Source organism: Vidua chalybeata, chromosome 1 (assembly GCF_026979565.1).
Source record: "Vidua chalybeata isolate OUT-0048 chromosome 1, bVidCha1 merged haplotype, whole genome shotgun sequence".
Lineage (NCBI taxonomy): Eukaryota > Metazoa > Chordata > Aves > Passeriformes > Viduidae > Vidua > Vidua chalybeata.
The window spans coordinates 115,269,868-115,286,373 of NC_071530.1; the positions used below are offsets into that span (position 1 = coordinate 115,269,868).

General features: G+C 42.5%; 1 protein-coding gene across 4 annotated transcripts in view; it reads left to right on the forward strand.

Annotated features, from left to right (window-relative positions):
* The first annotated feature begins 2,426 nt into the window (after positions 1-2,426).
* The window catches only part of FAM110B (family with sequence similarity 110 member B), a 117,394-nt gene continuing 103,314 nt past the window's right edge, over positions 2,427-16,506 (forward strand). For 2 of the 4 annotated variants that reach the window (XM_053938559.1, XM_053938553.1), the window contains exon 1: positions 2,908-3,036. The gene's annotated coding sequence lies outside the window, so the exon portion shown is untranslated. The other 2 variants (XM_053938565.1, XM_053938575.1) reach the window with 2 other exon arrangements.

The following is a 16,506-nucleotide window of genomic DNA, read 5'->3' on the forward strand; positions in this document are numbered from 1 at the left end:
AGAGGTGCATTTAATGTACCCTTAAATGTCATCTTAGGGCCAGGTGCTGGTTTCATTAAAAGGATCTGGCACTTTTTGATAAAGTCCATGGGTGTTCATGATGAGCTGCAGCTTGCCTTGCAGTGGGAGGACCTCTCACTACTGCTTCAATGGGTTGGTCATCTGTCTGAGGCTTCTGTCACTAGTCTTGACAGTGAGAAAAAAGATAATTTTTTAGTAGCTATATTAAAATGTGAAGCATTAATTGTATGATTCCATACTTTTTCCCAGATGCAGCAGCTGCACAGTGTGGCATAATTTAATAAAGTTATTCATCATCTGATGCCTGGGTGTGAAAAACTTACCAGGTAGTAGTGTAAGGTAGCGTAAGTAGTAGTGTAAGTAGCATAAGTACCAGGTAGTAGCGTAAGTAGTGTAACTCCATAGTTCTTGTTTTGTCAGAAAGGGCACAACAGAACTGCTATACGTGCACCTAGGCTTTAGCAAACGTCTGCATATTCATCTGAAGTTAAAATATTGATAAGCCTCTGTTTTAACTAGGAATTGGGAAATTTCCTGGCCAGAACAGGTCATCTAATTTCACATTACAGTTGCATTTACTTACTCCTCCCCTTACTACGTACATCCAGCCTAAAGAATGAAGGGCACAATGCACATCCTGTAAAAGTTGGCCGCAAGAGGTGGGATGCCTGTGGATTGGACATGTGACAAATGACTATGCCATTGTGTGGCAGAGGCTCCATTCAGCACACACTGCAGGGCTGATGGTTGGCTTCTGGCCCTAGTGCATAATGCAGCAAGCAGATCTCACCAGCACCTAGGATGTATCTTACACCTCTAGCACACTGGCTTTATTTAAGCCTGACTGATGTCTTAGGCAGGCTTCTTCATGCTTATTACACTGTTTTACATTTTCAGACTTTTTACCCCCAAGCACATAATTTTTTAAGATAAAACAACAAAAAAAAAAATTATTCCCCCCACAACACAGCGACAGGAATAAATGTTCAAATTCACATACCTTTCATTCCCTTTTTCTGATGCAGCTATGCTAACACGTGCAAGAAGCAGAAGGTCCACGTGGTAATGCGGAAGAGCTCACAATGCACAGGTTCCCCTCCTTCCTCACATACCTCATGGACCATGCAGAAAATTTCTAGCTAATTAGCTAGGGGAACTGATAAATCATCTGCTTCTTTAGAGCACAAAAATGCAACATGGCCTAGTACTAAACCTGAGGAGCTGGCTTAACATCTAAAGCCCTGTGCTATTCTGCCCCTCTCAGTCTGGGAAGCAGAACTCTGCATAGTGAGAGCTCCCAGGTGGGATCTTTTAACTGCTGGGGCTTAATGAACATTATGTGAAAAGACCTTTTAAAAAAGGCTGCTTAGAGTTTACTCCTGGTTATAACAACCCTAGGGTAGTCCACTTTTGTTGCTGCCTTCTTAAGAGTCCACTTGTGGATATACAGTGACTGCTTATTCCACCTCTATGCAAACGACTAAAGTCTAACTATCCTTCAGAGAAGGCCTCCTAGAAGGGTATTTTTGTCAGTTTCTTCTAAGTTAGATGCGAATGAGGGGAAATTCTCCCACTTCCATGTTTTGACTGGTGTGACAGGACTGCATGTGTTGACCTCAGGTACCTGACCTGAATGTCTAAATCGGTAAGCTTGGAGAAGATTTATAGGATGAGCACTAAAATACGGTGGAAAAAAAAAAAAAAAAAAAAAAAAAAAGCTTTGAGAAGAGTACTTTAATTGGACATGTAGATCAATATGATTAGCTACGTTTGAAAGATCTGTAACCTACCACAGACAATGGGGCAAAGGTATATCTGAAATTCGTTTTTCAATGCTTCTTGGTTGCTGCCAAGCACAGAATACTAAGATACCAATCTTCGCGATGCCATCTACCCTGAGCAATAAAAAACCCACCCTTAATTTAACAGGAGTCACCAGTCAACTCCTGAGGCATAAACAGGCAGCTGAAGCACCGCGCGTAGGCTGACTTTAGTGCTGGATGCCGAGCAGCGTTTGGCACAGGTGGAGGAGTTTTCATCACAGACTCCGGTGAAGTTGCTCCGCGTCTGCCAGTGCCGGAGGAACAATCTCTGTGTGGGAGAAGCGCCCAGCACGCCGCCCGCCCCTCCCGGCGCCGCTCGGCCGAACAAAGACGGCAGCAGCGAGTCTGCTTTGTGCGGCGCGGGTCGGGCAAGGGGCGAGCCCAGCGCCCGCCCCGGGCTCCCCGCCCCGCCGGCCCGGCACGGCACGGCACGGCACGGCTCGGCTCGGCAGCACTTCGGGAGGAAGCGCCGGCTGCGCGGCGGGCGGGCGGCTGCCAGCGGCCCGGGCTCTCCCCGCCCCCGTCTCCTCCCCTCCGCCGCCGATCCTCCGCCCCCTCCGCCTTCTCCTCGCGGCGGCGGCGGTGGCTTTCTCGGCCCCGGCTCCTGGCGCTTCTCCGCGGCTTCACCTCGCTCCTCTCCGGGGGCTCCCGCGCCGCGCTGGCCAGGACGGTAAGGGCGAAGCGCGGCGCCGGCTCGGGGCCGAACGCGGCTCCGTCCCGCGGCTCCCCCGCTGGCTGGGGGCGGCCCCGGGAGCGGGGGCGGGCGGGACCCCCGCGCTGCCAGCCCGGCGGCTGTCTGGCGAAGGGGCTGCAGCGGGGCTGGGGAGCTGCGCTGCCCCGGAGCCGGGAGGGGGGCTCGCCCCAGCCGGGGGCTGCAGCAGGAGCCGCCCAGCCCTGCCCAGCCCAGCCACGCTGCCGGGGGTCGGCGGGCGGGCGGCTCCCGGCGGGGACGGAGCGCAGCTCCGTGGGGTGGGTGCCGCGGGTGGTGCCCCACCGGCCGAGCCGGCTTCGGCCCCCGCCTCCGGGGCGGCGGCTCCGACCCTCAGCCCGCGAGCGGGTTCGCGGCGGAGCGGGTAGGGCGGTTTGGCTCGTCTGAAATGCCTCGCTAAATGGCAGGGGAAAGCATATGGCCCAGGAGAAAGCCGCTGGAAGCGATAGCTGTTGGACTCCTCCGAGTTATTTCCCCGAGTCGGTGCGTAGTGAGAACTTCCTCCCGGGATGCCCTTTCGGGGGGATGCGGGGCTGAGCACATGGCTGCCTCCCCTGGGTCTGCCCCGCGTCTGTCACAGCACCGCCAGCCAAGGGGCCTGCCGGCGCCTGCTCTCCTTTCGGAGTGCTAATCTGACCTCAAGACAAACTTTAGCTGGGCGAGGGAAGGAGACTGCTCCAGAAGGTAATTTACTTAAACGTGTTGGGTTTTTTCCCTGCTCGTCTTCCTTCCCTCGCTCAGGCCAGGCATCTGTGAAAAGGAGGGAACGCAATGGGATTATCTGTGTCTAAGGGTCCAATACGTATGGCTGCTGATAGTGCAGAGAAAAAGGTTAAAACCTGCAAAGACTTGGCACTGGCAAATTAACATCTCTAGTGAATCGTAGTGTTAACTTTTTAAGGTTGTATTTTATGGTCCTTTGCATGTTGATTGTTCCTTGTGTTTAAAGTCTCTAGATACTCAGATATTTAAGGATGAAACATATTCTTTGTGCTTGCAATGACAATGCTGTTGCATTTTGTAAACATCAGGACAACTTTTATCTTTAATGTAGACCCTTTTATCACCCAGCTGTACTGAGCTGTACTAAATACTTGTACTGTTTGTATATCTGGCCCTAGTTTGTTGGGTGGCTTTGCAAAGGTCACTTCAGTTCATCCAATAGAGGCATTTTTTGTAAAATGCCTGTATTGATTTCATGTGGTACAGGGTCAGACTTGACATTTATAAATTATTTCACATTTGTATTTGTGTGCTATAAGAGCCATGCTTATAAAGCAACTATTCCTTAGTTGTGCCTTAAAGCCCACTGGCAGATCTTGGTGTGTGGTGTACAGGAAGGAGGTATGCAGCTTTATGGGCGTCTGATGTTAAGTGTCCTACTTATTTAAAAATGTTGAGAGCTCTAAAAGGGTCAGTGTAATCCATACCACATGTGTGCTCAACTGACCTAGAATTAACAGGATAAAACACTTTTAAGCACTTCTGGAGTGAAAGGTAGGATGCTGTTTCCTCGTGCATGGCTAACTTGCTTTTTCAAGGTGTCCAGTGCCATGCTCCCCAGCTTGGAGCGTGGCAGAACACCCACCCTGCTGCTGGAAAGGCTTGGCTTAAACTGGTGAGACTGGTCATGAGAGCAGAAGGCACCAGCAGCCTGGGGGTGCTCCACGGGGAGATGAACATGATGGTGGTGGATGCAGAGACCACCATCAATCCTTCATGGATGGTGGGCAGCCCTTGCTGTGGGGCTGTTGGAGCTGACAGAGCTGCGTGCCCTCTCAGGGCCCCCATTTCATGTGGGTTGGTAACTTAGCATGTCAGTTGATATTTCATGCTGCAGTACTGAGTTTCCCCTCTGGCTTTCAGGAGGCAGCAGGCAGGTGCCGGTGTGCTGCTGTGTAGGTGCAGGCATACCAGGAATGTGGTGGTGAGTGTGATTTACTGCCTCGATGGGACTGATAGCCTGTGCCAGCAAATTCACTCTGCTTCACAGAAGGCCTAGGCTGCCTTCATGCCAGTGCATCCATGTTAAGCAAATTGTATTACAAACTAAAGTTAAGAGGGAAACCATGTTTTCCAGGTTCTTGTGGAGATCATTCAGTGTCACTTTGATAGAGAGGCTCTTCCTGTGTTGTGTTGTAGCAGTTGCCCACCTGCACCCTCCTTATCTGCCCCTCTTAGGCTTGTGGTGACCATACTGAAGATCCAGTTGTTGCTGCACTTAATGTAGGTACAGTCTTCCACTGGATGTGAGATGGTTTTCTGTTAAAGGTTCATGCTCCTGTTTCAAAATCTGGAGGTCTGAGGTTGATTTACTGAGGCAAAACTGAATCAAATGGTAGGACGCAACTTTGCAAACATGTTTTGATTGCTCAGAGCTACAGAGCTCATTTTGGATAGTGTGCTAGTGTGTAAAGGGAAGGTGTTTCTCAAAAGGGCTTTTGTAAGTATGTTTCCCAGTGCTGACTACTTAAGTTAGAAGTCAGTACACTGAATTTTCATAGGGTAGATTTTGGCCATTAATTGTAGTGGAATGCAGAGTAAATGAAGGCTTATGTTTACAGCCTGCCCAGAACTAGAGGGTGTATCTTTAAATTCTGGAACATCTCTGGTCTCTCACTGGCTGACAGTATGTCTTGTTTTCTGCTGCCAGATTATGGCTCCCTTCCATAAGGCCTTAAGCACATGTGTTAATCAGCCACAAGTTAATAATTTTGAATCAAACTGAAGGGTAAAGTACATGTCAACTACAAAGTGTTTTTCTTTCAAGGAAGCTTTATTTTAGTAGGACAAGTTCTGAGAAGTTAGAAGAACTAGTTTGTGTTGTCCATGGAGCTAAAGGCCTGTAGGAGTTGGAGGTTTAAATAAATAAATAAATAAAAAGCTTGGAGTGTCTTCAGTGTAAGATACAATAGCTGCTTGGAAACTGCATTTTAAGAAGAAGGAAAAGCTTGCCAAGTTGGGCTGTAGACCTTGCTATGAGAATAAGATACTGCAAGTTACCAGAAAACCTAAAAGGAATGAAGTAAAGGAGAGGATTGATTGTTGGAGGGCAGAAACTGCAGGGATAGCATATGAAGTGCCAAAAGCTAGGGGATGAAGAAATTTAAGATGAAGAGAGGGGAAAAAAAAGAAAAAGAGCAGAAGAGAAATTGGCTATGATGTTGTAAGGACCAGGCTGTATGAAAAATGCTTGATGCCTCTAAAATTAGCACTTCTTGTTTTAGTTGTTTAGTTTTAGATATGCATGAGGATTTGAATATGGGAGAAAGATAGGGTGGCAAATGGAAATGACTGGAATAAATGTCTTATGTCTGCTCCCAGTTAAACTAAGTCTAAGGGTCTCTGCTTTTGGGATCTGAAAGAGCTGATGCAGGGCACTCTAGCCAGGTTAAAAAATAGAATTGGGTGTTATCTGTGAGGCTGAAGGTAGCAGTTGTGATAGCAAAAGATGTATAGTTCCAGTTATTTTAAAAGGAGGAGAATATCTTCACACCTTTTATTCTAGTCACAATAGAATTCAAAGATTTGGAATAAATTTGGAATGGAAAAAGTAATTAAGTATACAAAGGTAAGTGGAAAACAGGATAAAGAGCATCATGTATTTGCCACAATTAGGTCATGGGAGACTAAAGTCATATTACTGGTTAAATATACTGAATGTCCTAGACAATAGGAGCAGAAGGCTTCAGTTCCATGTATATACACAAAAAATAACTAAATTGGAAGTGTGAGGCTTAGCTAAAGGTGTCTCCTGAAGGATAAATGATGAGCTTGCCTGCCTGAATAAAGGAATTATTCATGCCTTGCATCAGTATTAGGGAGGAGCTGGTCTTTTTACTTCACCATACTGGCTGAAATAACTATATGAGAAGGACGATTGCTGATGAGGCCAAGCTGGGAAATGTAGTCAGCACTGAGGTGGATTGGATTATTGGACAGGAAGAATTGAATGCCTGTGATGACTGAAACAATAGGAATGTCAGGAAGTTGAGTAGCTCTAAAAGCAAAGTTATCTACTGAGTGATTATTAAGAACACATCTGCTATCAGCTGGCAAGTCATCCCTTAAAACAGGTTTGGAGGAAAAGACCTGATCGCCATAGACAAACAGGGATGACTCTTATTTGATAGTGACCATGAAATGGGAGCAAACATGATGCTGAGGAAGAGCTCTTCAGTGAAGGTAGACAAGTTATTAGGCAAGGCATTAGAGTGACTTTGTATCAAATACTGTACATAGTTCTGGGCACTTATGTATAGAAAATATTAAATCCTAGTGGAACATGTAGATGGACGTCCAAGCTACAATGATCATGTAGTGTGAACAGTCTGGAGTTAGATGAGAGACCAAAACTTAAACTATTCTGGCTTTTGTATCTTACTAATGGCAGAGAAGGGAGATAGCAGCTGCTTAGACATTCCCTGGGGCTAATTCTTGGAGGAGAGGAAGGGTCATAAACTGAAGATTCATCTGTGATTTTGGGTTAAAAACTTGGTGTACAGGAGGGTAATTTGATGGATGAGTACAAGGATAATGCGCATGGGGAATTTGAAAGGAGTTTTCTTACTGTCAGATTTTGGATGCCTTCCTAGCTGTAAGTATCCTGAGTCCCAGCTAAGTATCGAAGCTTACATGTGACTGTTGAGGAATGGAGCAGTTCAGGTAACTGAAGCCACTATATTTTATGCTTTGGTGTTCACAGTTAATCAACAGAAATAGAAGTCACTTCAGTAAAGGAGGTGTGATAAGCAGAAGCACTTATTTTTGTGGAGCATGTGTTGTCTAGTCACATGATGGTGGATGGAATTTATAGCAAGTAAAGACACTTATCTATGACATTAGTAGCTATTTTGTTCTCTTTTTAGTGCATAATGGAGTGGAATGAAGCTTAACTCATAAAATATTTAGGATAACCACAAATTAATATGTGTGGGACAGAAAATGCATAAATGGACATGCAGGCTGGAGGTCAGGTTGACTGACTTGCGCCCATAAATAAATAAAAGGGTTCTCCTGTCAAATGAGTGCCTGTCTTTATCCTCTGCCTGATTTCATACTCTCTGGTCTTAGGAGTGTTTCATGGCTCTGCCTGCATCCTCTTGTTGGGGGCTGTGCTCCTGGGAGTAGGAGGCTGCCTGGGGAGAGATTTGGGCAGAGCCTTGTGGGGTAGATGAAGTACAGAGCTGTTGGGGGGACGCGTGCTTGTCTTTGGCTTCGTTTTGTAGTACCTGACCGAGGTGTTGGTGCTGAGCTATGCAAAGCCTAATGCAACATAACCACTTTTGAGGTGAGGAAATTGAGGTATGAGGTGTGCCAGTTGAGACACACTTTCTCTAGTGACAGTGTTGAAGATTTGACTGGTACACAGTGAAGAGACATGTGCCCCATTGAAAGTGTAAAGGTGGCATGTGTGGTTTGAAGGCTATGCCATGTTGAGCTTGTTTGAGCTTTGCCATAGCATCAGTCTCTCTCAGTTTATAAACTGTCCTGTGGCTGGTCTGTGTATGCCCACTGAAACTTCTGGAAGTTTTGAGATGACTTCAGAAAGCAAAAAAGAATATGTCACCTGTGTGAATGTATTCTGAGAAGACCCATTGAAAAAATAAGGTGCTTTGAGTGTGTTTGTACATCAAAGCAAGATGAATATTTTGATATTGCTTTATGACTATTTATTTTGAATTTATAAGGCAGGTGTCTTACTTCCTTAGAAATAATCCAGTTGCAAACTCCCTTACAGTGTAGTTTATTAATAATCTGAACTATTGAATTTTAGGTGTTTGCTCTAAATGCCTGTGTATTTTTTGCTTTAAAGAGGAGCTATGTAATGAACTCAATGTGTCAGCATGCCCCATAGGAAGTAATTGTGAAAAGATTGTGTTGAGCCATCAGAAGAATAATTAAACAATCCTAGGGAAAATTGAATATATTGTCCTGGTAGCTTTTAGCACGCATTATTAGGCTGTTTACTTACTGTTATTTTTCATTTACTGCTATTGCCCTATTATACAAGTGTTGGGTGTAAAGTTAAAAAAGATGAGACTAGGGCTGTGGTGGGCATTATAACATCTTTCACTTGACAGCCTTCAAGTCCCTTCAAGTCAAATATTAATGGATGTGGTGGAAAAGTTATTTCATGTTTACAAGGGAGAGATTCAACCTAAATTCAAACAGTCTTTAGCAAATCAAAGAGCAGAGAACTTGTCTCTTGATGCTTTGCTGTGTTCTTTAAAAACAAAAATCACTCAAATAATTTCCTGTTACAATTTGAGGTCTTGCAAAAGTCTGCATTAAGGAATGGGAGGAAATGTTTTAAGACTTCATTGGACAGGGAAGATAATGATAGAGTCGAGTATTGTCTGAATTGTTTTCTTCATCCAGTGCCTCTCCACAGAACTAGACAAGTCTGTTTTAAGTAGCTACCCAAATTCATGAGTGGACCCAGACCTTTGGATTTCTAATGACCTTTGTATGTTGTCTCTCTCTATTTGACAAGTTAATCTATGCATGCTACTACTTGGGAGGTCAGGCAACCACAAGGAAACTGTTTCTCATGTATGCATGTGTATATATAGACATATGCAGTTTAAATTAGGATGGAGAAGAATCATTTAAGTAATGCTTGAATAGAACATTTTTGGGATGATGGTGATAATATGCATTTTATTTGTACTTTATTTCATGTATATATAAAACTTAATGTTGCTGTGTTTGTCCATCTGCTGTTTGTCTTCCTGTTTAACTCCAGTGGGTTTAGACCATTTAAAAAATCTTACTTAAGAACCTTTTGTCACTTCTCATGCAGCCACGTACTTCAAGATTGTATTTTGAAAAATACATATTTATTACTAACATTTGTAAATTGCTTATGTAAGTACAAGTAAAGTGATGCATTCCATGTGCATGTTGTATTTAATTGCAAGATTCTTATTATCTCTGTTTTGCCTTTCTGAGCTGCAATATTACTGAATTTTATTACTGTTGGGTTGTCCCAGTGTGTTAGTTTGGGTGTTCAATGATAATTGCAGTGAGTGTCAATCCTGAATGAATTTAAATGGTAGGCAGTGTGAATGGAACTTCATGGTTTGCTTTTACTCCATTTGGATAGATGTTATTTTGTCACTGAAGATCACTTGTGATTGTCACTCTACATAGTAAAACTTGATACAATATATAGGGACTTACTGGTAATCAGTTAATTTTATTAATTAGTATCTGCTAATCAGAAACTAGAATCGCAGTTCCATAATGTGTGATATCTGCAGTGTGTTTGTACAAATGCTTGGGGAGCATTGCAGATGGGAAGGCCTGCATATTCAGATTTCCTCCATACATGCTTTACTGAAGGATTTCAGGTGTTCTAGTTAATTTTGTCTTTATTTATTGCTGCTGGCTCCATCTTGCACTGTTTTCTGTACAAGTCTGGGGTTTATTCCTGTTGTAATATTGGGTCCTATTTCCTGCAAATGAAATTAAGCTTCAGAACCTCTACCTGAAGTGAATCCCCAGAATCTTTGTGAATTTAAAACCTCAGATTTCAGGTCTTAGCCCGTTGTGCCCCTTTTTGTCTCTTTGATAGACTGTGAGGAAAAAGAGACACTGACTATGAAACACACCATATAGGAGTGCACAAAGTCCTCTTTATTTGAAGAGAAATGTTGTTTTCCTCTGATCTTTGCTGTAGTCATTTGAGGTATTCACTTGTGACTAAAATAAATTCATTTATTTAAAAAATAAATTTTGATTTTTTTTCTGATGGCCTGTTTATTATAGCAAGTTTTGCTATCACACAAATTTCTTTTAGGACTGAGAACTTTTTTTTCCGTGTTTAATTGAAAGATGATCAGTATCATTTCTCTCTTCCTTCCCTCTCAACCTCCCTTAAACCAAAACAAACCCTTCAGTCTTTAAACAAAAGTGTCTTTGTTTTTACATTTGTTTTATGAAATTGCTTGAATCCTTTGGGAAAAGCTTTCCTCTCACAGGAAGAGAGGGAAAAAAACCCCCACCCTTCTAAAGCCAAAAACAGCAAGCCTGCTACCAGACATTACTTTGTTTTGCTATCTGAATAGTAGCAGATTGCATTAAAAAAAGCAATTTCTCATCTTAATGAATGAAAAGTGCAATTGCCGAAATGCACACAAATAGACAAATGGTTTTCACTCAGCAAATGTAAAATTGGTAGTATCCAGGGCAATAATTTGCTGCACGCCCTTCTGGGAGCTTCTTTGCAATGGGAAGTGGAATTTTAAATGGGTATTTTGTAGTTCCGAGAGGTGGGACCACCAACTGTTCTTTGGCCTTTCTGATTTTATTTTGGTTTTTGATACTATTTATTCCTAAAAGTCTGTTGGTTGTACACCTTTGTGATGTTCTGATGCTGTGGCCCCAGCTGTGAAGCCATCCATCCTGGCATCCTAGGCAGTTGTGTGAAACACCATCTTCTGACCTAGGAACCTGGAAATTGGCAGCAAACATGAGTTAAATGAGAGATTGGATCAGGAAGACAAAGAATTATGTGAACAGAAGTGCTGATGAGCTAAAACAAGATTATTGCAGCAGACTTTCTCCCAAACACAATTGAGTCAGTGGCCTACTAGTCTTGATCACCTGCATTATTATGCAGGCCAGAGGGATCAAGGATGTTTCAAGAAAATTTTTCTGAATAAGTGCTGAATGTGAATGAAAAAAATAAGGAGGGGAGGCCTCCCTTAACTCCAGGCGGTAAGGGCTTATCTGCTGAAGAGTGAGAAATCAGATGCTGGGCTAAAAGAACTGATACAGGACTGTCCTAGAGGACCCCTTTGTAAACATAAGGAGAATTAAAAGTATGGTGGCCTCCCTGGGTTCCAGTGGCACTTCACATCTTAAGCAGCTCTTGAATTTTGCTTGATATTCCCTCTGTTGGTGCCTTGCATTGCTACTGCCCCACTTCTGTCCCCAAAGCCCATGCTCTGTCAATTTTATAGCTCATGCTTCCATGTGCAGCTGTGAAACAGCTGTGTGTCCTCATGACTGGCTTATCTGTAGTGTCCTGGTGAAACCTCCCTGCAGTTTCCTGGGTTTACTTTTTATATCCTAACCTTGCAGGTACACCTGGTTTTGCTTCCAGTGTCTGGGAAGAGAACTGTGTGCTCTGCAGTCCCTTCTGGAGTAGCATCCATACCTCTCATAAACAGGCATGTGCAGAGGTGATTATATGGATGTTCATCTTATATCTGGAACATTTTAAAGTGCTCTTCATGAAGACTAGACCAGAGAATTATAGGCTTTGGGGAGATAGAAGCTGAATTAACTTGTACTTTGCTGGCTAAGCTGCATTAATGTTTTCATTACTTGCCCTAAAACGCAGTAGGCAAAAGCTGTAGGGAGAGGCCCTGTCCCCCATCTATGCTGAATTTAATAAAATACAGGATTTCTCCTTCTAAACTTTCATTATCCAAAAACCTCTATGAACATATCAAAAGATGCTATTTAGATTGTTGCAATCAACTAATTTGATTTCCATATTACTTCTGGGTGACTGTTGCTGAAAAGTTTTTTTTTTTTTTTTTTTACAAGATGCCTTGCCCCAGTATGAAATCAGATCCTCACACTCTACCTCTTACGTATATATTACTAAATTGTGTGGGCTATGCTACTGAGCCAGAGAGCAGAGAGGAATATTTGCCTTCTGTGCTGTTGTTGTGGTCAAGGCTAATCAAATGCTACTAGTGAAGTCTTCCTTTACTGATGGTATTATATATTCTGCTCAGAGGGGACCAGCACAGATGCTGAGTAGAAGAGCTGCCCACCTGATATATCCATGCTCACTCTCACAATACGCTTTGTTCCAGTTTGCTGTGTGCCCAGAACACTTTCCCTGAAAACGCTGCTCCCTGTAGGTGCTACAGCTGAGCTGGGGCAACGAGGTGCAGACTGGAAGGACAAAGAGTGCTGTCCAAAAAGCTCTCGCCGTGGACGTGGTACTGCAGTACATAGTACTGCAGCTCTGCAGGCCAGAGGCTGTCAAGTGTTGCTGCAGGTTCAAGCCTGAAGGAATTGCTGGTTGAGTTGGACATGAAGGCAAGGAGGCAGCTTGTATTATGGTAGTTGGGATACAGACACTGTCTAATGTGAAACTGCCTGCTGTGAGGTTCCAGTCTTTCTCCTACGTTTTTCCCATGTCTCGAACTTTTACTAATTTAAAACTGAACTTCTAATGAGAAGCAAAAAAAACCTGTTCCTTAATCAGTGTGATTTGCTTTCATGGAATACTTCATTCAACTTAGTGCAAATTGTGAAAGCCATGTTTTTATATTTGAAAATTATATTTGCTGCTCTTGATGTTGAACCAGGCAGAAGAGTGCTAACAATCCCCATGAAGTCTGGCTTCAATGAAGTGTAATTTAGTACCATAACATACTGAGCTGAAAGAAGCAATAAAATAGTCCTCCATGTAGTCCTTTCTGCATTACAGTTCTGGTGTTGCAACTGTGGATTTCCCATAGTTTCCTTAATACCTTTCTCTTCTTGCTAGGTAATATGTAGAATACCAAACTCCTAAAATTCACTTTAAGTGTTATTAGAATAACTGATATGTTGGAGTGGAGATAATGGCCTCTTGTTCTTCTGTAGAACAGTCACATGGGCACAAATTCTTTTTTTCTTTCTTTCTTTGAAGTTGTTTTGCAGAGTTATGCAGAAATGCAGAGATTTTTCCTAGGCTGGGATTTTTCTCAAGTCAATGTCAGAACTCACTTTTTCATAATCGCAAAGATTGCGGTCTCTGACAAGAAGATAAACAGAAATGAGGTGAAGTATATCTTGTTCACCAAGTTGATCAGCTCTTACAATTTTTTTCCATGATCAACTAACTCTTTGACATGGCAATTAATAAAAGTGTAAATGAGAATGTCAGAAACTCTGTAGTCACTGCCATATAAGCTTCACTGGCACCTATAATGAGTGTTCTCCAAGGGTGAAGAAAAGGCAGAGTTTGGATATGGAGGAGGGAATTACAGTGCTAGAGTATGGCCAAGTTGATTGTGGCTTCTTTGCTTTGTACTTCTGAAGGCCTCTGACAGTGAAAGGAGTGGGCCATTGGGTTGTTGCCCAGTTTCTCTTTTTTTTTTTTTAAATATTGTGCTGTCTCTGATCACAAATTCACAGACTTTGAGACCTTAAAGTATAGGAGAACTTTCCTTGATGGGAAGTTACAGAACATACCTGTTTATGTGTTCTGAATTACATGATGGTTTTTGTTTTAACCAATTCTTTTCTGACTTGGGAAGAAAGGGGATATGTTCTTCATGAAAAGAGATGATCTCTACATGGAAACCATGTACAAAGTTTTCAGATGATTTAAAAGCACGTTTCTAGACAGATCAGAGTGATCTTGATTTATATATTTGGTCTTCAGCCTGACTATGTACAAAATGTAAAGTGAAATAAAATTAAGATGTCTGCTTTATTATGTTGTCTACTCATAAAATACATCTAAGTGTTCACAAGGGAAAATTTTCTTGGGAAAAAGATTCAAATGAATCCGCCTTGCTGTCTCTGTTACTTTTCTGTTAATTTTTTTTAGTTGGTTTTTGTTTTTCCTGTTTTAACAGTGCCTAGGATGTGTATTTGAGTTAATCATTAATGGTTCATTTTTGATGTGTGTAGTACTTTTACCTGTATGCTAATGTATGTAGATGAACAGGCCAGGACTTGACCTATATAATACAAGTGCCTTAATTTACTCCTATGTACATTCCAGGGTGTGGGTATTTAAATAAAAAGGGAAAAGAAGAAATGAGCTGGTGCCAGGTACAGTAATTCTAGCTGGTGACTGATACTTGTGATAGGAGGGCAGTTATCAAAATAGCCACCCTCTGATGCTGTTTTTTCCCATTCCTGCTGTAAAGGCAGCTCATGGAGACACATCTGCTTGGGCAGAGTAATTCCTCAATCCTCTGTTCCATCTTGATGGCAAGATGCACATGTTGGGCTTGTCCTGGCAGCAGGTGCACCTTGCAGCTGTGCTTCCTGGTGATCTTGGGAAGAGACAGCCCCTGGAAAGCACAGAGCCTCCTTGGTGTGCCCCAAGTTCAGGCTTCCTCCAGGAGCCCACAGGACATGTCCTGGCCTGCCTCTCCCCTAAGTTAGGGCATGGCTGGCCTCTGGCTTGGACCATAGGATCTACCTGGCCATCCCTCCTGAATCCTTTGGTGTCTCTAGTTCTGTGACCGGCACTTAAAAGAATGACAGATGATTCCTTGGATGCTGTGCCAGGAATTCAGCCATGTAGGGTGCTCACAGGTTATAGTTGAGATTTTGCATCTTAGATAGAGAGAAATAACAAATCCTTTGCATTAAACAGGATGAGAATACACAAAAGAGCATTTTCAGGAAAGCATGCATGCATGAGATGGGGAAAAGGAGTTGACCTGGTTTCTGATTTGCACCATTAACTGTGGAATCTGCAACATTCCTCAGCAGTCGAGAAACATTATGTAGATGTCTGCAGGTAATCTTGAGTCATCTTGGAGAGAGAAGACTGAATCTTCCTCTCCATCCCTTGGTATTCTTTCTGTAACATGATGGTGTCCACATGTGTCCACACACAAATAATATTCTTTGTTTAAAAGTCTGAAATGTTTCTGTAGGGACCTGATCTAATCTTCTAAATGAGCTTTCCCTTTCTGCAGCTGTTTTGGACTGAATCTGGGGAAACAGTTCCAGTACATGGTCTGCATCCAAAGGAGAAATGTTGCTCCTCTGAGGACTGTTAGCTATGGTAGGAACGTAGTCCTTAGCAGGAGGGCTAGGCTCAAACTCTTGCCCTGCCCTGTGCTTTGAGAGGTTGTCCATGAATGCTGAGCTACAGCATTGCTCCCCCACATCTTCTGAAGGATGCTGAACAGACTGGTGACAAGGCAGACTGAGGTGGGCACCCATTGAAATGTATTCCCCAGGTCCCTCTCCCAGGTTCTCTCCTAAAATATCTGAAATGCTCTTACTTTTATCTTCCTATCAGTCCTCTTAGTTGGATTGTCTGGAAATAGTTACTTTCTTGTAGAAGTTCTTGCTGCTGGTATAAGATAGCTTGGCAGCATCTATGAGAAAACAGTTATATGGGGAAGAGGTTGTTTTGAGATTTTTGTCTTAACTGGAAAAGTACCAAAAGCTGGGAAGTGCAAAATATATGTTTTTTTTTCCCTTGAAATTTCACACCACTTTTCAAAATAAATTCTGCCTTTAAGTGGGTGAGCCCTTGCTCAAAAGTAGTGATTCCCAAATGTTCATATTTGAGCCAAGAATAAAATCTCTTTTTATGCAATCTCTTCAGAGCCTGCCTTTGAAAAAGAAAGAAAGAATTTAGTCTTCTTTTAGAGACTTTATTCTCTTTATAGAACATAATAAGTTTGCTTTTCAAAGGAAAAACAGAATTGCAGTAAAGGGGCTCTGTAGTATCTTGGCTTGATTTTATGCAGGATAAAGCTGTTTAGTATTTAATACAGTAAACTGTTTAAAAGGATAAGTTATATAATTACCATGAACTTTTAAATAATGATTAGTATTAGTACTTGATTGTCAGTCAAGGCTGTGGCTTTGTAAGTAGGAAAATGGTTGCAGATATAGTCAGCTTTTAAAGATTTTTTCCCTTCCTTTTTGTTTATCCTTATTTGCGTATCTTAATTATGTAAACATAACTGTTTACAGTTTGAAGCTGAAATGTTATTTTATTTCTCCGAGTACTGGCTTTAGTGTCTGCTCAGTGACTTCCAGTTTTTAGGGGCTTGTTAACTTACCTCTGACAGTTTCTTCATAGTCAGATATGGCAGCTGATGTCTGAGAGCTTTAAAATAATAATGAATGCCATAAAATTCTTTGTTTACTTAGTGATGTGATCCTGTAGCTTGATTTCAAATGAGCAAGCATCCATATGGTGTACAGGAATAAGTAAGTTGTCCCTTGCTGTGT